The sequence below is a fragment of the Lynx canadensis genome, chromosome B1, assembly GCF_007474595.2.
Source record: "Lynx canadensis isolate LIC74 chromosome B1, mLynCan4.pri.v2, whole genome shotgun sequence".
NCBI classification, from domain to species: Eukaryota; Metazoa; Chordata; class Mammalia; order Carnivora; family Felidae; genus Lynx; species Lynx canadensis.
Genome location: NC_044306.2, coordinates 96,828,392 through 96,850,970, shown reverse-complemented (window position 1 = coordinate 96,850,970; position 22,579 = coordinate 96,828,392).

The window sequence follows — 22,579 nt, the reverse complement described above, 5'->3', positions numbered from 1 at the left end:
CCCAAAAGCAGCAGGAGACATTAAGCAGTCACTCCTATTCTCCCCTCCTCACAGTCCATAGGTACCACTGATTTGTTTTCTGTTTCTATAAATTTGCCTACTCTGGATATTTTATATAAATGGAATCATATACCATGTGGCCTTCTGTGACTAGCTTCTTTTACTTGGCATGTTTTCTAGGTTCACCAATGTTATAGCATGTATCAGTACTTCATTCCTTTTATAAGGCTGAATAATATTCCAATGTGTGTATATGCCTCATTTTGTGTATCCACTTATCTGTTGATTGACATTAACATTTTCCTTACCTTTTGATGTGCTTTGAACACTTGTGTATCTGTTTGAGTCCTTTTTTTTAAAGTTTATTTATTTTTGAGAGAGAAAGCATGCACACCCAGAAGGGACAGAGACAGAGGGAGAGAGAGAGAATCCCAAGCAGGCTCTGCACTGTCACTGCAGAGCCCGACATGGAGCTTAAGCCCATTAACCATGAGATTATGACCTGCCAAAATGAAGAGTCGGACACACAACCAACTGAGCCATCCAGGGGCCCCTTGAGTCCTTGTTTTTTATCTTGTGGGTATATACCTAGGAGTGAATTGTGGTCATATGGTAATTCTATGTCTGATATATTGAGGAACTGCTAAAAAGTGTCATTTTACATTCCCACCAGTAAGGTGTGAGAGTTTTGATTTTTCCATATCCTCATCAACAATTGTTATTTTCTGTTTTGTAAAAATAATTAGAGCCACTCTATAACTGATTTTAAACTTTTATTATAAATTCTTATCCCTCCTCGGGGCATATTTGTAATTCTACATTGTGTATTTTTTGGGACAGTTTTGAATTTGGTCCATTGCTACACTAAGGTCACTTGTTCTCTGGGCAGGAGTGTGGTGCTCTGTGTGATTTCTGGTTAATGCTAACAGTGCTCCCTGACTACCCACACTATGTTGGTTTAGGTATGTTAGACTTGGAGTGTTACTTTTGATTGCTATGGACAGTTGTCATCTTTGCAGGGAAGGTTTACAGGTTTATGGCTAGAGTGAATACTGTTCTTGGACATATTTTTATCACATCCAAATAACTATGCTACAAAATATAGGATAAATATTTATTCATACTGTTTTGATGTCAGAGGGCACATTTCTAATACCTCTACTCTTCTGCTAAAAAGAAGCAGTGTCTTTTACTGTCAGAGAATTGTTTTAAATTTTAGTATTTTGGCAATTTTAAGAGTTTACTGTCTGATGAATGGACAAAGAAGATGTGATGTATATATACAACGGAGTATTACTCAGCAATCAGAAAGAATGAAATCTTGCCATTTGCAACTATATGGATGGAACTAGGGTATATTATACTAAGCGAAATTAGTCAGAGAAAGATAAATATCATGTGGCTTCACTCATATGAGGACTTTAAGATACAAAACAGATGAACATAAGGGAAGGGAAGCAAAAATAATATAAAAACAGGGAGGGGGACAAAACATAAGAGACTCTTAAATATGGAGAATAAACAGATGGTTGCTGGGGGGATGGGATAAATGGGCTTAAGGAAGACACTTGGGATGAGCACTGGGTGTTATACATAGGGGTTGGATCACTGGAATCTACTCCTGAAATCATTGTTGCACTATATGCTAACTAACTTTGATGTAAATTAAAAATAAATAAATAATAAAAAAGAAGTTTATTGTCTGTTTTAAGGTAACATTTTTTTTCTCTGAGAGACAAATTTACATAATACCTAATAAGATATGTAAGGATTTGTATAAAGCAGCAATATTTAAGTGCATTGTTATGTACAGACTTGAGATCCTAACCTGAACTTTTGAATAAATATACAAAAGAGGTATTTTAGTTCACCTAGGGGTGATCAAGGCTATAGTATTTATGCCACATTTTCAACTGTCAGTCTGCTTTCAGAATCTAGAGGAGGTCTTTGAATTAAGTACAAAGATCTAGAGATAAATATGGAAAAACAGTGGTCCATTCTGTTACTTAACAGTCTCCCTCAGGATGTGAGTTAGGTGCTTAGGTTATGCAGTTAAAAAAAAACAACAAGTACAATTTATTGATGGGTTATGGATGTGGGTTAACTGTTACTCTGCTACGCTGCTATTTACTTTGTCCTGTACTTCCCCAAAGAAGCCCATTAAGTAGAAACACAAATGTATGGAAATCATTTTAACACAACTTGATACTCTACTATTTGGAAAGAAATTTTAGCTTTGTCAGGAGTGAAACATTTATTACTAGTATAAATCATCTCAAAAGATATCAGATGGTCTTCAAAGTGGGAATAGCCTATGTAACTGGTACAGAAACTGTTAGTTAAATAAGTAAATTAATGAAAGACTGGTAAAGAATAAAAGACAAAGAAAACCTATATCTCATAGTTTTTAGCATATAAATATTGGACTTTAAGAAACACTATTGTACAATGACCTGCATAGTAGGCTTTCAAAAAGTGTTTGTAGAATTAATATGAATACTGTAGGAAAGAGAAAATGTTATAAATTGAACTGAACTACAATTTTTAACTTAAAGAAACAAATAATCCAAAGAGAAATCTTTATCTATTGCTATCCTCAAAGGAGTTTAATTTATCTATTTATCTGTCATTTAACAATATTTATTTAGTGCCTTCTACATGCCAGGCACAGAGATGAAGCAAGGAGGTGAGATGATGAACAGACAGGGAATGAGAGGAATGTAAACAAAGATGTGCAGTCATAGAAGTAAGCACAAAGGTCAGGAGCATTCAGGAGGAAGAAAGAGGAGGAAGACATTGTCTGTCAATGGTGACATAGTTGAGGAAATTAACAAAGTAAATGACTTGAGCTGAATCTTGAAGGTAAATACTGGTTTATCAGGAAGACAGCAAGGAAATTTTGGGTAGCTAGAATAGCATGGGCTGATGTAAAGTCAAGAAAACAACACAGTATGCTCAAGAAAGACTAATAGTTTGGTACTGGTGGTTCTGAAAGTGTCACGTTTGAGGAGGAATAGTGAAACATGAGTCTGGAAAGATATTCAAGGCCTGGGTCATGGAGTCTATATTCCATGATAAGGGGCTTGGTATTTATTTAGGAGGCACTGGCCATTGAGGATTGGCCATTGTTATAAACAGAGAATTGGCCATTGAGATTTGGGATTTTTGAGATTTTGTGTGGAGCACCATTTCTTCTAGGACCACACACATTAAAATCTTCTGTAGCACTTGTTAAAAGTTCAGAGCTCTGAACTGTACTCCAGATCCACTGAACCAGACTTTTGAGGTAGTAAGGGGTTGGGAATCAGCGTGTTCAACTAGCTTCTGAAAAGAAGCTTGTACCCTGCGGTTTCAAGCTCACCACCTTTTCGGGTTGGATTGAGAAAGTGGGCAAGACTGAGTGCAGAGAGATCATCTAAGAGATGACATGATACTTCAGGTGAGAAAGTTTGAGGTGGCAAGAGTAGGGATAAGGATAAAGAGAAGATAATGAACTTGAAAGATTTTAGAGTTAAAATCAAAAGGCAGCTGGTGATTAGACTCAGTGAAGAGGAGGGTTCAAACCAGATTTCTGTCTTAATTGGGTCATGCACCAATAGTTATTATTAATGTTTTAATAAATTATAATTTTTCCTTTAACTCTATGATTTAAAATTTTTATGCCTCTCTAAACTTGATTTATAATTTCCTTTCATGCCAGTTTGTTGTTTTATTGTTGTTGAGTTTTACAGTAGAAGTAAGTAGAAAAATTGTGAATTTGTTAATATCTGTTAGAGTCAAATTGTCAGGAAAATATTCATTTAGTTTTATCTCCCAGAGTACCCCATTGCTTCTATGAATAAAATGAACAAACAACTTTATTTCTGAGAGAATTTATACGTGTAAACGCAAGGTCTAATTCATCACATAATCAAAGCCATTGGGAGCATGGGCAATGAGCTGGAGACACAGTGAGTTTAGTAGATTGCTCTTTCAAGTCAGGCAAAAACCAACAAAACTGTCAAGTATGTACATTTGTCTCTGTCACTGTCCCTTTTTTAAATCTCTTTCTTTCTAGTCCTATCCTAGAGAAAAGATTCCTTACATATTACTTGTATCTACAGTTACTCTTATTAACTAATGTACTGACGGATAAGAACCAAAGCTATGATTCTTTTAGGAGTGTGGCAGGGATTATAGTGTTCACCCATACCTCTGCTTCTCTACATTTCCCAGCCTCCTGTGCAATTAGGTTGGCCATGTAATTGAGTTTTGACCCTCAGAATGTGGGTGGAAATGATATATTCCACTTGTAGGCCTCCATGATCTGCATGCTGTGAATCCAAAGCATCCTGTACCATCCATCTTCCATGCTCTCCTTATCTTATCCCTGATTCCCTTAAAGGGCTCCAGACATCTGCATTAGACTTTGCATGAGTAAGAGATACTTTATTATGTCAGGCCACTGAGATTCTGGTTTATTCTGTAGCATAGCATTGTCTACTCTGATCAATGCATAGATTATTTTTAATTTCCTTGTTGACTAGTAAGGGTATTTAAATCACAGATGGATGAAGCTAATGATGAAATGACAGGCACCAGGGTGGCTTTTTTGGGAGAGAAGGGGACTCTTTTGAAGCAGCCTTAAATCACATCATGAAGATACTCTCCTTGAGCCCTAAAGATATTATATTGACATCAGAATTTGTCACTTACTTATTTTATCATGCTCACATTATGCTTCAGGGTTTTTTTTTATTAAAATGGGGTGATTAATACCCATGTAATAGAATTATTATGGGGATTAAAAGAGATGCCATATGTAAAATGTCTAGACCAGCGCCTAGCACATAGCAGGTGCCAGAGCCATCCTGGGAGAGCATCAGAGATGCCATCCCCATAATTAACTTTGTAAATTTCTGATGTGATTCACAGATGGGTGTTATTTACATTAGTGACGTTTAGTAGTTTTTAAATTCTCATTTAAAAATTACACTCTCCAAGTTCCAATGTCAAAGGTGTTTCACTGCCCTGCCCAAGTTGATGTATGGATAAGTGTCCAAGTAAATGGTAACTGTTATTATTTCCTGTTGCTCTTCAAAAGAAAGCAAGGGCAACCACTGCCATTGTGAGGATGATTTTTCTCCAGGCTTGGGCCAGAAAGGCTGAATCTCTATGGCTTTGGCTGTTAGTTGGGCAATGGTGTGCAACTGATTGGATTGATGCCAATCTGACTGGCCAAAGGCCAGAAAAACTAGACTGAGCCATGGGCATAATACTCATGTGTTCTAATCATGTTTATCTTCAAATTGTTTCTTTCTGTTAACAATAGCAGGAAGAGTGTTGGCGGGGGTGGCGTGATGGGTTTCAAAAGACATGAGATCAGATCCATAGTTCCCAACTTTACTACCATGTGACCACAAAAACTTACTTAACTTTCTCAGCTACATTTCCTCACCTTTGAAATGAGAACTTGGACTAGGGAATCTTTAAGGATCCTTTCTCTAATCTATCATAACCCAAACATAATTGAAGTTCCACATGGCTCAGTCTTTGTGCAAGAAAGAATTCAGAGAAGAGGTGTGGTACCCAAAAAGTAACTAGAGTTCTTAAAATATTTTTTTTTTACTTTCTCAATTAACTGCTAAAGTGGGGTGTGTATTTTTCTGGGAGAGTATTTAAAAAAAACACCTTTATTAAGATACAATTCACATATACTATTCACCCATTTAATGCATACCACTTAGATTGGATTTTAATACATGATATGCATTCTTTTATTTTTTATTTTTTAATGTTTTTATTTATTTTTGAGAGAGAGAGACACCACAAGCAGGGAAGGAGCAGAGAGAGACAGAGATGCAGAATTCAAAGCAGGCTCCAGGCTCCAAGCCATCAGCGCAGAGCCCAATGTGGGGCTCGGACTCATGAGCTGGGAGATTGTGACCTGATCTCAAGTCATATGCTCAACTGGCTGAGCGACCCAGGCGCCCATGATATGCATTCTTAATATAAAACAGCGTCTCAAAAATCTCTCTACTTCACTGTCATCCTCATTCCTTTCCATGTGTGTATCAGGGACTCCCTAAAGCTCTGAATCTCTAATTGACACCTCCCAATCTCACAAACTCTCCCTGACATACATTCCACTTGATTCTGTGGTCTCTCTCTCTCTCTCCTTCCTCCTCTTGCCACCTCTCTTAGCTTTTTAATATATAGATCAACTGGGACTTGTTTGTTTTCTATTTTTTCTCTATCTGCTCACTATTTAGATTCTAAGCATCAAAGAAGAGTCTAAGAGCAACTGGACAGATGAGAAATTTTTCCCGTTAGCCCTAAAAGGGAGACAAAGTCAGGGGGCATAGATGGCTCAGTCAGTTAAGTGTCTGACTTCGGTTCAGATCATGATCTTGTGGTTTGTGAGTTTGAGCCCCGAATTGGGCTCTGTGCTAACAGTGTGGAGCCTGCTTCAGATCCTCTGTCTCCTTCTCTCTCTGCCCCTCCCCTGCTTCTCTCTCTCTCTCTCTCAAAAAAAAAAATTAATTATCATTAAAAAAATAAAAGGGGGATATAGGGTCTGGAGAGAAGGCTACGAAGGTTTATATTTAAATATTCTTCCTCCTATTGCACTGTGGGCACACTATGTCTTGTTCTCCCACTTGTTCTTCCTCTCTGTGCTTCTAGTCAGCTCTGCCATTGTGCATAAATGTAAATGCAGTACTGTTTCCGGAAGGCCTAGAGTTTCAGGGGTTAAAGTGTTGAATTAATTTCACATAGAGTGACACATTTGTCTCGTTTATGCTGTAAAATTGTGAGGCTGTCCTTGAATTGCTTTTCACCTCTACCTAAAGGAAGTGGGGCTCTCAATAGCATCTCTGGTATGATGTGGGTGTGTCCATGCAGAGCAGGCCTGTCCTTGCCTGCTGCAGCAAGTCTCTGCCTGATAAGGCCACACCAGGCTTCTCAGCATATTGGGAAGTCATCTCCATGCAGTGTGAAAATTTCAATGTGACCCAGTTTGTTCAGTGTGTTGTTTTACTGAATTTCATACTAATGAAAATCAATTAAAGAATAAATATTTATTAAGCACCTGCTGTGTTCAAAATACGCCCTAAGTATTCTGTGTAATGCATGGTCCCTAGCCTCACGCAGTTTTAAAATGGAGAAGCACATATAAACACATTGAGCATTATCATATTAGACCTGAAAAGAAGCTTATCTTTTAGGGCAAACTTGAATTCTTTTTTCAAAATGGAAAATATGTGTTTGTAATATATTGATTAGTAATGCATTGTTTATTGTAAAATTTTTCATAACACATAGAGTATGAAGGAGAAAATTTAAAGGATGAGAAATTCTGCTCCCTAGAAATAACTACTGTTAGAGTTTTGATGAATATTCTTCCAGCCATCTTGCTATGCATGCATACACACACACACATTATATATACATAATTTTACATAAATGGATTTATGATATACTTACTATTTGTAACCCACTTTTTTTTTTCAGAAGTATGTCAGGAACTGTTTTCCTTATCAGCAAATGTAGACAACCATCCACATATTTAATCATAGCAGAGTGTTCATTTGTATCATCATAATTTATTTAACCAATCCCCTATTAATGGAAATAAAAATTGTTTCCAATTTTAAAAAAATATTACAATCATTACATATGTGTCCAATTATGCCCTTAAGCATAAATTCTCTGGAGGTGGAATTGCTTGGTCAAAGGATATGAGCATTTAAACTTTTGTTACATAATACCACACTTCCCTGAAAAACCAAGCCCCTTGTTTCAGATGCTGTCATCCCCTTGGCCCACTCTGGAGGACCTTCAGATGGAACAAGCTTATAGCTTCTTGCCTGTCTTTGCTAAGGGCATTCTTTAGCTGTGGAGTCCTTACACAGTTGAGAGTCAGGAAGTGCCCAAAGTGCCAGGAGTTAATGTGACCCCTAACTAATAAATGACATGAATTGATAAGTAATGCCCCAGGGTGTGTTTGTTTGTTTGCCTTTTGGTGGGACTTTTCTGAGATGTGTTCAGAGGAATTCAGTCCATTGCCTATAGTGGTACCCTGCTTATTACTAACTCACTTACTTGCTTTCCTCACTTACTGCCTCACTTCTCCACTCCTTTGCTTGGGGTCCTGGGATTTGTTTTCAAATCTTAGTCTCAGAGTCTGCTTTGAAGGGAACCTAAGGAAAAGACATTTTTCCTACTACAGATGAAAAGTATGGTATGCAGAATAATGCCTCCCAAAGATGTCCATATCTTAATCCCTGGAAGTTGTGAAAATGTTATCTTATGTGGCAAAAGGGACTTTGAAGATTTAATCACATATTAAGAACTTTGAGAGGGGAAATTGTCCTGGATTATCTGAGTGGCCCCATTGTAATCACAAGCGTCCTTCAAAGTGAAGGATGGAGGCAGAAGAAGAGAGTCAGAAGGGAATGTGAATAGTCAGATGCAGTGTTACTTGCTTTGAAGATGGAGGAAGAGGGCCATGACCCAAGAATTATGGGCAGCCTCTAGAAGCTGGAAAAGGTAAGGAAATGGATTCTCCCCTAGAGCCTCCTTGGAAGTAACATGCCCTGCTGACACCTTGATTTTAGCCCAGTAAAACTTGTGTTGGACTTCTAACCAATAGAACTGTAAGATAATAAATTATCTTATAGTTTATAGTAATATGATACAGTAGCAACAGAAAACTAATATAAGAAATGAAACAATACAAGGCAACTGATGCCAGAAGTATCATATGGTGCTTATTATTCCAAAAGAGGGGTGTGAATAATGAGGCTCAGAGAAGGAAGAAATCATGAATTGTGTTCCTTCCTCTTGAGTAATGTCATTGTTGCTTGTGGATGAATTTAGAGTAGATGACTTAATGACCGCTAAATATATACCTGTGACCAGAAACTCTCCCAACAAGCTAAAGGTTTCTGTGAGTTTTAATTTACTGGAAAATTCTGTCAGGTTTTTAAAAATTTAGTTTGTATAAAAATTACCTGGGACAATAAAAAATGAAAAAGATCATCTGGAGAGTTAGCTAAAATGCAGCTTCTTGGGGCACCTGGGTGGCTCAGTTGGTTAAGCATCTGACTCTGATCTTGGCTCAGGTCTTGATCTCAGGGTCGTGGGTTTGAACCCTGTAGTGGGCTCTGCACTGGCGCCTACTTAAAAATAAATAAATAAATAAATAAATAAATAAATAAATAAATAAATAAATTTTTTTAAATGCAGCTTCTTGGATCTCATTTGCCAGACGTTCTGAGTCAAAAGTCTGGAATAGGGCCCAGGAATTTGCATTTAAAACTACGTTATTCTGATACATGTTGCTTTAGGGACTCTGCTGCTAAACAGCCTTGCTCCTTGGTGGCTAGGAATGGGGTCGCCATGGCACCTACTTTGTTATGCCAGTTGTGTAGGTAAGATCAGAAGAGAAGGAAATCACTAGAAATTATTTACTATTGTATCATGTGCAAAAATCCTATTTTAGTTTCTATTTGAGGGAATCAGTCACAGTATTTACAGTGAATTGAAGCCTGATTTTAATAGATGGAGGTGGGCTGAGTCACTAGAGACAGAGTAATCTGGACCCCTGGACCCCTGCGGATCCTTTGATCTTATGGTTGCAGTAACATTTCCTCATTTAGCTAATGGACATATCATTTCCAGATGACCTTGGAGTGCCAGGGCACTTCGGCTTTTTTCACTGGAAGAAGCACATTCAAACATTTGGGCCATGCTAAGGATTGCAGATGTGCTGAAGGGTGTCTTGGATCTTGTCCAGTGAGAGCTGTGGAGGTCACCAGAAAAGAGTGCTTACATTTGCCTCATGCCTGTTTGAAGGAGGGTCTATGCTTGTCTAGCTCCATGCAGCTCTCTGAAATGTCAGAAGATAAGAAATGCCTCTCAGCACGAAGGCTTCCAGACACATATGTGACAAGAAATTTGGCATGAGCTTTACAAGTGTCAGATGTCTAGGATAAAGCAATATGGGTATAGTATTTCTAGTGCTATTTTGGTGCCTTGTGCATGAGCCTGCAGCATTAGAAAAACTGCTTTTCAGCTTTGGGTGATAGCCTTACTGGCGCTCAGTGTGCATGTCTGAAAGTACAGTTGGGTCACAAACTAGTGACGGGCTTCAGCAAGTCACCTACAACTCATAGTACCAAGATCCAGGGGGATGCTCTTGAGGGACCTGGGCGTTCCATAGCCTATGATAACTGGTAACAGCCACAGAGCCTCTCATCAGATGGTGCCATTTAAGCATTAATCAACTCTTGCAACACCCGTGTGAAGTTGGTAAACACTCATCCTTGTTTTTCATACAGGGAACTAAAGCATGGAGAGGTCCAACAGACAGGGTCACAGACTTAGCTGATTTACTTTTCTTATTGTTTAATGATATCAGGTGAATGATTTCAAAATGAATTTCCACTTTATATAATTCAGGGAATATGTCTCCTGGCGAGAGAGCATTTTTGGCAGTTGTGACTTGCTGAAAGACTTGAAGTTCCCAGTCTGGCTGTTCATTGGTTAGGAGCAAATGCCTGGGGCACTTGGCTTAACAACTGTCATAAATGGTGAGAAAAAATGTGTAAGAAAAAACAAAATATGGTAATGTAGTGAGGTTGTTACAGCAATAATATCCAAATAGGAATATTGTATATAAAGTTGAACATTACTCCCCTCTTACCCAAGATATTTGACAGTGACTGGATCCTCTTTTAATTCTATTTCTATTTATTTATTTTTTGGAAGTCCATTGGTAAGCTGTGGACACCATAATTTAAGAAGGTCAAGAAGAACTTAAAGTGGAGAGTCCCCTGAATGATTCAAATGTGGAACAAGAAAACTTGTAGAAAGAAGGTTGGTGGAGAATTATGTGATCTCTAAATATATCATGAAGTATTATTTTGTAGAAGGCAACTTAACTCTCTCAATTCTCTTAACTGATAACAAAACTTGGAAAAGTAGGTTTACCCCAGAGCCTGAGGGTTTAAAGAGTCATAAGAAATAATTTTCTGGTGTTGAGAATGATTAAAAATCAAAATAGGCTACCCAGAAAGGAACTGTCCTTTTCTGAAGGTGTCTTATAAGTAGGCTAAATCAGCAAGGCATGGTGGTGTTTCTGGTACCCTAAATGGTCTGCCTGGTAGTGACAGAAGCGAGGAGTTTTTTTTCCCTTCAAATTTTAGTTGGAAATAAGTTTAGACTTACAGAAGAGTTAAAGAACTAGTACATAGACTTCCCATATATCTTTCACCCAGCTTCTCCTAATGTTAACATTTTATACAACTGTAGTACAATTATCAAAGGTAAGAAATTAACATCACTACAAAGTGGGAGTGGGAAATTTTGAAGAGAAGACAGAGGATGGGCCTATGGACATCCATCAATCCTTCAACAGAACAAACCATTTTTATTTGTTTTTATATGGAATTCTGCATGAGACTTTGCTTAAACAAATGGTTTTATTGCAAAAGCTTTTAAAACCATAAATCTAGAAAGAGGAGTAGTTAGACCAACCTCTTAGTGGGTAATTGTGTTGGGTAGACATTTGTTGATATAACTGAATGATACATATACTTTTTGTTGTTGTTTTTAATGTTTATTCATTTTTGAGAGAAAGAGAGAGAGAGTGCAAGTAGGGGGTGGGACAGAGAGAGAGGGAGACACAGAATCTGAAGCAGGCTTCAGGCTCTGAGCTGTCAGCACAGAGCTCGATGCAGGGTTCAAACTCAAGAGCTGTGAGATCATGACCTGAGTCAAAGTTGGACGCTTAACTGACTGAGCCACGCAGGCGCCCCTGTTGTTTCTTTATCTCTTTTGGCTTGCCCTGAATCAGGCAGAGTCTTTTTTTTTTTTTTTTCAACGTTTATTCATCTTTGGGACAGAGAGAGACAGAGCATGAACGGGGGAGGGGCAGAGAGAGAGGGAGACACAGAATCTTGGAAACAGGCTCCAGGCTCTGAGCCATCAGCCCAGAGCCTGATGCGGGGCTCGAACTCCCGGACCGCGAGATCGTGACCTGGCTGAAGTCGGAGCTTAACCGACTGCGCCACCCAGGCGCCCCCAGGCAGAGTCTTTATATTTGTTTTCTCCCCAGCACTAAAAATGATTCCTGGCCCATAGTCTATGCTTCATTAATATTTGTTCATTGAATCAAATTGAATGTTCACCCTTTTTTCATTTTTTCACATGATTTGCTCCCTATTCAAATATCTGCTCAGGTGGCATGCCTGGGTGGCTCAGTTGGTTGAGTGACAATTCTTGAGTTTGGCTCATGATCTCAGGGTTGTGAGATGAGCCCCGTAAAGCTTCCCACTGGGCATGGAGCCTGCTTAAGATTCTCTCTCTAAAACACCCCCCCCCCCACACACACACACAAACAAACCCAAACAACCAAATATCTACTCAGGCCTTTCCTAACCACCCTAACTAAACATTTCTTCCCTCTTTCTCTTTCTACCCTGTGCTATTTTTTTTTTCTTTTATTCAGCATGCTTTTTACTACCTGAAAGATGATTTGTTAATTTGTTGTTAGAAGTGTATGGTCTGTCTCCTACTAACAGTAAGCTCCTCGATGATGCTTTTCCTTGTTTTTGCTGGATTCTTATGCCTAGAATGGTATCTGGTACCTGGGAGTTTACGGGAAACACTAACAGAATGAATGAATGAACACAGACATTATCACCTGTACTTTGAATATACAAATAGTCAACTTCAGAATGGTTCACTTAAACATTTTTTTAATTTACAGTTTGCATATATAACAACTTTTTGACTATTCTTTCAATCAGATCATTGTATTTAGAAACTTCCTTATGCCTTTCACTAATATTGGAAAATTATTTCTTATTTTAATCTCACATAGTGATACTGCAGCTGGTAATGTTGTAGGCATATTTTTGAAAGAAAAAGGATAAATTATATGAAACTCTTTGAGCTCTAAGAAAGATAATAACTACATTTAAGATAGTTATGTTGTTATTATTAATTAGTGTTATGTAAAAGCAAAAGAATAATACTAGTTTAATAGGGACTCAGATCCCAGTAAATGAATTAAAATCATTCAAAATATTATGCATGTGGGCATCCCACAGTATGACTGCTGGGCCATCTCTATGCAGAGAAGGTTAAAATGTACTTGCTATCTGTCTATATGCATGTGAGGAAAGTGCCTAATGTATATCTGCTATTTTAAAAAAAACATTTGTGTGCACAAAGGCAAAAAAAAATTCTCATCATGATTCAATTGTGTAAGATTTTAGAGAGGGTGGTTTAGGGCAACTCTATGTTTTCATCGTGGCATTTTTGATTTAAGAGCTAGATAGAGGTTTGACATTCCACACTGAGTGTGGTAGGCAGAATAAGGGCCCCAAAGTTGTCATACCCTAATTCTTGGAACCTTTGAATATATGTTTAAATGGAAAAGAACAATTAATTGTCCTGAAATGAATAACCAGCCTATCAGCTGACCTTAAAATGGGGAAATTATCCTGGATTGTCCGAGTGGGTCCAAGGTAATCACAGTGTCCTTAAAAGTGAAAGAAGGAGGCAGGAGAAAGTGTCAGAGGGTAATAATGTGAGAAAGACCATTGCTGGCTTTGATGTTAGAAAAGGGTAGTGAGTCAAGAATGCAGGCAGCCTCTAGAAGGCAAGAAAATGGGTTTTGCCCTAAATCGTCCAGGAAGAAGTATAGCCTTGGCTTTGGCCTAGTGAGACCCATATTTGACTTTTGGCTTTCAGACCTGTAAGATAATAGATTTATATTATTTTAATATAACCAAATATGTCAACTAACATACCAACTTTCATTTATACTCCTCCATATTCTGATTCCACCCACTGTACCCAACTTTATCTCCCTTTCCTAGACAACTTCTGTTTTTCTGTTCTAGTGAGATCAGTTTCCTCCCTTCTCATATACTACGCTCATTCTCACTCCCTAGCTATTTGCCCTTATGCAGGCTTCTATGAGAGGGAAAGAATTTTTCCTTCTTGTTGGAATGAATCTGTATGGACATGGTTTCTTCTTCCCATAAACTGCTAGGTGAACCTTGATTGTCTGCCTCTTCCAATTCCCATATATTAAAAGATTTCAGCCATATTGAATTGGATTTTTGTCATGTGCCAGCACTGATGTCATGAAGATGAAGGAGATTAAAAGATTCACTTTTATAGACACACACATCCATTAGTTGAAGAGATACACACAAACACAGTTACAGAGTGATGTGGCATATACTATAACTGAAATCTGTTTAGAGTACTGAAAGAATGGGTTGGGGGGGGGCGCCTGTGTGGTTCAGTTGGTCAAGCTTCTGACTCTTGATCTCAGTTTAGGTCTCAATCTCAGAGTTGTGAGTTTAAGCCCTGTTCTGGGCTCTGTGCTGGGTGTGAATCTACCTGAAAGAAGGAAAGAAAGAAAGAAAGAAAGAAAGAAAGAAAGAAAGAAAGAAAGAAAGAAAAGAAAGAAAAGAGAAAAGAAAAGAAAAGAAAAGAAAAGAAAAGAAAAGAAAAGAAAAGAAAAGAAAAAAGAAATGTCTGACTACTTAATAGGAGCAGGCATGAGGATCACAGGTGGGGTTTAGGCAAGACTTCTCAGATAAGGAAATATATGGGCTGATTCATGAATGATGAGGCATCAAAAATACCCAAGGCCTCTGCTTCATTTATAGCATAGGCATATTCTATAAATTTCAGAAAAGTTTTAAGATTTTTTTCTTTGCCTTTGAAAATAATAGTTGACAGATCTAACTGAAGTACAGAATAGAGATGGTGGTGACAGGACCCACAGAGATAGATCTGGAGTCCTGGCAATGCTTTCAGAGGACACCAATATAGCCAGCCAATGCAGCAGTCCCTGAATCAATGTGTGTGCAGGCAGATCAAGATTAACATGAGCAAGTGAAGTGATTCCAATGACATTAACATACTGATTGCGGTTAAGTGCACTGCTTGTTCAACAATTCTTGAGTACACTAAAAAATATTTAAAGTAATGGGAAACCAAAAACATTTCTTATTCATGATATTACAAAAATATATTTCTCATGCCTTCAACTAATAGTTCTATGTTTATGATTCTCAAATATATCTATCTCTAGTTGTTAATTTTCCTTTTTACTCTAATCCTAGATTGAAAACCTCTTACAGGACATTTCTAGTTAGATGTTCTGTCATCACATCAGTATTTACATGTCCAAAACCAAATTAATATAATCTAAGAACCCCAGTAATCTCTCTCCAAGTCTTAATTTCTGTTGTTGATATTATTAATGTTATAGTCCCCAAGATTTTCTGAATTGAAAATAAGTTATAGCAGAAAAAATTCTGGAATAGTTGTCAGGATTTAGGGGTTTTGCTTAGATTCTTTTTAAAAAAATTTTTTTTAACATTTTATTTATTTTTGAGACAGGGAGAGACAGAGCATGAACAGGGGAGGGTCAGAGAGAGGGAGACACAGAATCTGAAACAGGCTCCAGGCTCTGAGCTGTCGGCACAGAGCCCGATGCAGGGCTCGAACTCACGGACCGTGAGATCATGACCTGAGCAGAAGTCGGCCGCTTAACCGACTGCGCCACCCAGGTGCCCCTAGATTCTACTGCTCACATTTAAAAATAATTTTGCTTAGGGGCGCCTGGGTGGCGCAGTCGGTTAAGCGTCCGACTTCAGCCAGGTCACGATCTCGCGGTCTGGGAGTTCGAGCCCCACGTCAGGCTCTGGGCTGATGGCTCAGAGCCTGGAGCCTGTTCCGATTCTGTGTCTCCCTCTCTCTCTGCCCCTCCCCCGTTCATGCTCTGTCTCTCTCTGTCCCAAAAATAAATAAACGTTGAAAAAAATTAAAAAAAATAATAATTTTTGCTTAATTCACTTAACCTTAAGGATCTGTTTCTTCTTAATTCACTTAACCTTAAGGATCTGTGCACAATGAAGGGCTTGGGCTGGTAGCTAGATGACTCATTCATTTATTTGACAAATACATTTTTAGCATCTATGATGTGTTGGTCAATCATTAATAGAGCCTGGTGTGGGGGATATGATGTTGACTGAGCTAGGCACAAATCCTTACAGCACAGACATGTTCTCTGAATGTCTCCTATATCAATCAGTCTTTCACTAAGCCCCATTGATTTTGTCCTCACAGTATCACTTCTTTCTTTCTGTCTCCTGCTATCACTTTAGTCAAAGAGGGTGCTCGCTACCTCATGCTGGGGTGCCTGCTGGAGCCTCCTCCCTGTCCTCCAGTCTCCCCACACTGAGCCATGCTACATAGTACACTCTTGTCAGGTAACTCTCCTTGTCAAGAATCTAATGCTTCATATTGCCTTTTATAAATGATGTCCAGTTTTTTAGACTGTGGTCAAGGGTTTCCTGTAATTAGTACTTACCTCATGTCTAATTTTATCTCTATTTCCAACATGAAACCCATCTTTTGTCAGGCCGTTCTTCACCAAACATGGCTCACATCTACATCTCTACATGCGCTGACTCTCTCGTCTGAAATACTTTCCCCTACCTTACCTCCTGACTAAACTGATCCCATGAGGCTCAGTGAAAGCCACATATTCTCCAGGAAGGCTTCCCCAGAACCCACCAACATCCTCACTCCTTCATTCATCTTCCAAGGCCCCTAGTGTGTAGTTTGCATATTTTGGACATTTGGCTATAGAATATTATAGCATCCTCATTTGTTAAATGTGTAGGTCTTATAGCTTCAATACAGTTGGGAGATCTTTAAGCACAGGTACTGTGTCAGACATTTCTTTTATGGCCCAGCCCAGGTCCAGGAATATGAAATCCAAGTTTAAGACTGTAAACTCCTAAGTCTAGCTGCCTGAGTTCTTAACATGGCTTCATCTTTTCTTACCTATGTGACTTATCTTCTCTGAGCTTTTGTTTTCTTATTTGCAAACTTGGAACAATTTTACCTGCCTCAGTTACTCACTAGTTTATATGAGCAATTACTAGATACTCACTAGTTAATATGATTAAGGGTATAGAATGGATCTTGGTACATAGTGCTCAAGAAGTGTTAGCTAATATTATTTCATTGGATTATTATTAGAATTAAATGAGGTAATTCATGTAAAACCCTCACCATAGTGCCTGGCCTATAGTAAATATTCAGTAAATATTAGCCCTTGTTATTACTATTCTATTTAACAGGTGAGGAGGCTTTGTGGGGAGCAAATGGCCGTAATCAGAATTATTGTCAAATATTTAAAATTTTTGAGGTAACATTATAACAATCTCTACTTTTTTAAGATGAAGAAACTGAGGTTTGGAGAGATCAGGTAACTTGATAAAGCCACACACCCTGAAAAGTGATGAAGCAGATTAAATGCCCAGGAAGCCTGACTGCAGAATCTGTACCTCTTAAACCATTATTCTTATGCTTCTAGTCCTGGACTAGGTGGTATTGGAGAAATTTGATCTGCTGTGAAAACAAACATGGAATTTGTATCACACAGTCTTGGTCCTCATCCTGACTTTACCACTTACCTGGGTAGGATATTTAATCCTTCAGAGGTTATGTTTCCTTATCTGTAAGATGGAGACAACAATACCTCCTTCATATGATTGTGGTGGGAATTAAAGAGGTAACATAAGTAAAGTCCCAGTACATGGCCTGGCCTTTAGTAGGTATTCAATACATTTTAGATTCCTTCTTGTTTCTCTCCCTGTTGAAAGTTTGGGCTCAAGGTTGCACTTTTTAGAGTGTTTAATTAGTCTGTGATATGAATTAAAATGCAACATAGTGACTAGAGAAGCAGCCTATAAGAGTCAGTATTCCATTGCCCTGACTTTGTGTTATAAATAACCAAATATGGCTGGTATTCATGACATGTGAACACCTGGCACAACTTATTCTCGACCACTGTCAATGCAGTGTTTCTAATTGATGTAATCCTTTCTACAAGTTGGGGCATGTCCCAAGAGGGAAAGTCTTTTGCCAAGCAGGTGGGAGTGAGTAAAGAATTTGAGATTGCAAATATAGTCTGAGTTGGGGCTGCTTGGTTGTGCATGTGAGGAGCAGAGATTGCTGGGACTCTGAGCAGGCATTTGAGTGAGGCTTTTGAAGGTCATATGCCTCTGGATGATTATGCCACTGGAATTTTCCAAAGATTGTTTTATTTTAGTCTTTGGACTGGGTTGATGGTGATATAATATGTGGTTGAAAATAGCATGAATAATTAAGTTAGAGGCAACATTAATGTCCCAAGATGTTAATAAAAACAGCTCTGGGAATTCATAGATAGGAATTCCCTTCCCAAACTTGATTCCTAAGTAGGCACAAGTTAATATGATACATTCCAACAGCTAGTAGGAGAAAACATCAGCCTTTTTAATATGCCCTAATCTTCGTAGGCAGTATAGAGGCTACACTTTCCTCTCCTTCCTTTTAAACTTTAATCAAGATGTGTTACATTACACAGAGTGGATGATCCCCTGTGACTTCACTGCTCCCTCTTGAAGGACAACTGCTGGGCAAGCCAGCAGAGACAATTAGCACCTTAGGTTTCTATGTTCTTTCCTGTTCTGTTTCCCATCTGACCTCTCATTTCAAAGATTCTTTATAATAGAACTCTATCCCATTTCATGGAATTAATTTAAGAGTAAAATTATTTCCTAAATATGTTCTGCTTAATAATTAGCATCAACATATTTGAAATACTGCACATCTGTGGTAGAATGACAGCAGTTGATCATTAAGAATAAAACCCTCAGAATAGCTACTTAAGAGACAAGTGGGTGGTTTTATCAGAGAGATAAAAATGTACACCTCTGAACTTAGATTGAGTTCAAATTCTGGCTCTTTTACTTATTAGCTGTGTCATCTTGAGTAGCCTACTTAACCTGTCTGAAGCTCATAGGATATTCATGAAGATTAAATAATACAATATATGTAAAGCCATAACACAGTGCCTGGCATGGAGTGCCTCAATAAATGTCAGCTTTTAATTTTTTTGTATGTATCATGGGGCGCCTGGGTGACTCAGTCAGTTGAGCATTCAACTCTTAGTTTCAGCTCAGGTTATGATCTTATGGTTTCATGGGTTTGATCCCCTTGTCAGGTCTGCTTGGGATTTTCTGTCTCCCTCTCTCTCTGCCACTCCCTGATCATGCTGTCAGTGTCTCTCTCAGAATAAATAAACTTAAAAAAATTTTTTTGTACTTATCAATATTACAATGGTCTGCAAAGTTGACCCTTCAAGAGGGAAAGTTGCCACCCTTCAGTGGCACTTAAAAAGCACTGAACTTGGGGCGCCTGGGTAGTTCAGTCAGTTGAGCATCTAATGCTTGATTTTGTTCAGGTCATGATCCCAGAGTCATGGGATTGAGCCCCCTGTCGGGCTTTGCACTGAACATGGAGCCTGCTTGGGATTCTGTCTCTCTCCCTCTGCTCATCTCCCCGGCTCACGTTCTGCCTCTCCCTTAAAGCAAAACAAAACAAACAAAACAAACAAAACTGAAGCTGACAAACCATAGCCTTTTGAAGAAACTTCCTTGTCTATAAAGAAAATGTCTGGAGGAGGAGCCTGGGTCTCTTTTCCATGCCCTTTGAATGGCTAGAAGAACCACAAAGATAGAAGAAATGGAAGATGTTGGTTGATGGTATTGTCATTTCTATAATCTCTAAACTTATAGTCCAATGAAAAGATGACACGTAAAAGAGAGAAATTCAAGCTGGATTAGCTCAAAGACCTGCTTCTTCACAAAGTCTATGAGGATTCCATCTGTCTGTGCATCTGTCCATCCATCCATCCACTCATCTACCCAAACATTTGTTGATCTCCTACTAGATTTCAGAAATTGAGCATTTTGCTGAGGCTACAAAGACAAACAAAACTAAGTTCCATCCCTTAAGGCATTTACAGATGAATAGGGGAGACAAATATGAAAACAAATGGTTTTAAGGCAGTTGTAGGCTAGTAGGGGAGACAGATATGAAAATAAATGGTTTAAAAATTAAAAGAAGAAAATACAAATATCAAGGGAACTCAGAGGAAAGTATTGTCTTTATTTGGCTTTTACTGAATTCTAAGCAGTTTGCAAATGTCAATGCATCATTGTTGTAATAACAATTTTAGAGAAAAAAAAAGGGATACTTCCACTTCAAATGTATGCATCTACTGTGTGACACATTCTGACTTCAGAAATGAAAATGGGTGAAAAGTTTATATCTAGCCCTTATAGGAAACAGAATTGGAAGACAGATTTTAAAGGAGTGTCTCACAGCACTCTTCTTCCAATGTGCCTTTTTATTGAGAGGCACGTGAAGATTTATGAAGGGTTTTGCTAGAATTCTGTCTACTAAAGTATTAAAGATAGCACTTCCTGTTGTAGGAAGACTCAAAAGGTGGTGTAGAGGAGGTTGGTAATTGAACCCAGAACTGGGAATAGGTAAAGGCTTGAGTGATGGGCCTGAATTCTCCACATTCCCAGCCCTAGTGAGTGTCCCATGCCAGAGCCTGAAAGTAACAGCCCAGACCTTGCCTTTTTCTTCTCTCCTCCGAAGAAGAGGACTCCCACTTTAGGAAATGAGTGCTTCAGAAATGATTGATTGATTGATTGAGAACCTTTACTTATAAAGAGGTTAGAAGAACCAGTGGGCCCAAAGTCTTTGAGATAAACCACTGCTGGGCTCCTGCTGGGAAGTCAGTGCCTCAGGCATCAGTGCCTGAGGGAAGATCACTTCTAGTTACTTTGTAAAGACACATCTTTGTTGACTTCAAAATAAATAAAACTTCAATGGGGACAATCCAACAGTTGTATAGATGGCTGTGTCCTTAAGAACTGTGGACAGAAACTGAAATAGGCTGAAGTCAGACAACTTTATGGACTGCAGATTAACTCTATGAGTGTGTTGCTTATTTTACTGTAACTATGTCACCAATGAAATGGTCTCATCTTCTGAAGTATGAGAGGCACCATGGCTTAGTGGAGAAAACAGGGGCTTTGAACACCTACTTTTCTTTTATTTAGACAAATTAATGTTGGGTAAATGAGTTCTATGAGTCTATAAAAACGGTGAGAATAATGTTTACTTCAGTGGTTGTTTCCAATATTAAACCATGTGATAATGGTCCAGAATAATGCCTAGCAAGAAAAGATTTACTTTTAGAGTTTTCTTGCTGGGTATGGCAACCAGTTGTTAAATAATAATTGCCCAGTGATTTATTCTCAAGTTATAACAATAGTCAACATTTATTGAGTGTTTACTATGTGCGACATATTATACTGGCTGCTTTATACATGTTATCTCATTCACCCTTTATAATAAATCTTTGAGATCATAGCATTATCCCTGTTTTACAGATAAGGAGATTGAAGCTCATACAGGGTGAATAATATACCCAAGTTCACAGAATTAGCGGAGTTTTAGAGCTAGGATTCTTTCCTAGGTGGCTGACCCTGAAGCACATGTATCTAACCACAGTATTACGACATATGTGGATTTAATAAGTGAGGACGCCCAGGACTGTGGCATTCTCTCCCACACTGTAAGGACTGCTGTGGGCAGTGGTCAAGTGGGCAGTGAATGGAACATGGTGGCATCTGGTGGATTTTTAGGTTTGTGAACATTAGGCACAGAATCCTAGGCAAGGAATTAGGATTTCCATACACTCAGAAGGAGCTATATTCTGTGACTCTAAGTGTAGTATGAAGGGTGGAAGGAGACAGAGACAAGGTCATAGGGAGACCATCCACGATCACACATGGTGGCTACCATGTAACCAGAAAACCTGAGGAAGGATGGCATTGTTGAAGTCCTTCACTATTTAAACGCAATGGGCGAAAGGGGAGATACTATATTGTCAGTGATATCTCATGTGAACCCACAGGTTGATGAAATTTAGATTATATTACTGTAATAGTTTTTACCAGTATGGAGGTTCTTTGCCTCACCATATGGACTGGTGAGAATGGTGGGTCTGGAAATTCAAGGAGGCGGGTTCACTGAATCTGTGTAGTCTGAAGTTGTCACAGTGGCCTCAAAGTAGTTTCTTGGATTGAACAATGTTCTTAAAATTTTATTAAGATATTGTAGTCCTAACCTTTGGTTTGAGAAAAAGACTCAGTTTGTTTCCTTTTCTCAAACTAAAAATTATCATCGTTGTGTTCAGTGTATCAAGGATGTACCTGATCAGACAAATATTAAACATCTCCTTAGGCTTAATACTTTGCCAAATATCGAGTAGGATATGAAGGAAGTGGAAGCCACAATCTTGTCCTCAAGGTTATTTTAATTTTGATTAAAGAGAAAAACAAAACACCACCAGCTAAGATTAATTGCTGTTTTAAGGAATAAGATCACATCTAGCAAGTGGAGTTAATTGAACACTTTATGAGGAAACTCATGAAATTTTACTGGCAAAATTACTTAAATGTTTACAGGTCTGAACACTTGACATTTGGATGTGAGCCTAACTGAATGTTTATGAACAGAGAATGGTGATAAATAACTGTTTCTCCAAAGATTTTGAAATGCTTAGGAGGCATGAAACAAGTCCTTTTTTAAATTTAGCACATTTACAAATAGACTAGATGAGGGGTAAATAATATGTAATACAAGT